At 48.9% G+C, this 1,506-nt stretch overlaps 1 pseudogene; it reads right to left on the bottom strand.

Annotated features, from left to right (window-relative positions):
• Positions 1–205: 205 nt before the first annotated feature.
• Positions 206–323, bottom strand: LOC126211002 (5S ribosomal RNA; annotated as a pseudogene).
• Positions 324–1,506: the final 1,183 nt, after the last annotated feature.

Here is a 1,506-nt window from a genome sequence, read left to right as displayed (position 1 = left end):
ATTAGCACTCCGTCGTCAGGCCACGAGTGGCCTACCGGGACCATCCGACCACCGTGTCATCCTACGTGGAGTATGCGGAGAGGAGGGGCGTGGGGTTAGCACACCACTCTCCCGGTCATTATGGTGGTATTCTTGACCGAAGCTGCTACTATTCGGTCGAGTAACTCCTCAATTGACATCACGAGGCTGAGTGCACCCCGAAAAATGGCTACAGCGCATGGCGGCCTGGATGGTCACCCATCCAAGTGCCGACCACGCCCGACAGCGCTTAACTTCGGTGACCTCACGGGAACCGGTGTAACCACTGCGGCAAGGCCGTTGCCACATTATGCTATAGTCATATAGTTTTAATTATCATCTAGAAGAAATACTCTTAACTGACAAAAGTAATGGGATAGCGATATGCACATATACAGATAGCAGTAGTATCGCGTAGACAAGGTATAAAAAGGGCACTGCATTGACGGAGCTGTCACTTGTTCCCAGGTGACTCATGTGAAAAGGTTTCAAAAAAAAAAATGTTCAAATGTGTGTCAAATCTTATGAGACTTAACTGCTAAGCTCGTCAGTCCCTAAGCTTACACACTACTTAACCTAAATTATCCTAAAGACAAACACACAACATACCCATCCCCGAGGGAGGACTCGAACCTCTGCCGGGACCAGCCGCACAGTCCATGACTGCAGCGCCTCAGACCGCTCGGCTAATCCTGCGCGGCGAAAAGATTTCCGATGTTATTATGGCCACACGACAAAAATTATCAGGCTCTCAACGCGAATGGTGGAGCTAGGCGCATGGAACATTCTATTTCGGAAATCATTACGGTATTCTATGTTATGAGACCCACAGTGGCAAGAGTGTGCCGAGAATACGATATTTCATGTGGAACACAGTCTACACCATTTGTATTACATCCCACGTCTTTCACAGTAACACAATAACACCTACACCATGTGATCAAAAGTATCCGGACACCTGGCTGGAAAGTTCGTGGCGCCCTCCATCGGTAATGCTGGAATTCAATATGGAGTTGGTCCACACTTAGCCTTGATGACAGCTTCCACTCTCGCAGGCTGGAAGGTTTCTTGGGGAATGGCAGCCCATTCTTCACGGAGTGCTGCACTGAGGTATCGACATCGGTCGGTGCGGCCTGGCACGAAGTCGGCGTTCCAAAACATCCCAAAGGTGTTCTATAGGATTCAGGTCAGGACTCTGTGCAGGCCAGTCCACTACAGGGATGTTATTGTCGGGTAACCACTCCGCTACAAGCCGTTCATCATGAACAGGTGCTCGATCGTGTTGAAAGATGCAAACCCCATCCCCGAACTGCCCTTCAACAGTGAGAAGCAAGAAGGTGCTTAAAAAACAAATGTAGGCCTGTGCTGTGGTAGTGCCACGAAAAACAACAAGGGGTGTAAGCTCAAATGGCTCTGAGCACTATGGGACTTAACATCCATGGTCATCAATCCCCTAGAACTTAGAACTACTTAAACCTAACTAACCTA

This window comes from Schistocerca nitens, chromosome 10 (assembly GCF_023898315.1).
Source record: "Schistocerca nitens isolate TAMUIC-IGC-003100 chromosome 10, iqSchNite1.1, whole genome shotgun sequence".
NCBI classification, from domain to species: domain Eukaryota; kingdom Metazoa; phylum Arthropoda; class Insecta; order Orthoptera; family Acrididae; genus Schistocerca; species Schistocerca nitens.
The sequence above is the reverse complement of the archived record's forward strand: the minus strand, read 5'-3'. Positions and strand labels throughout refer to the sequence as shown.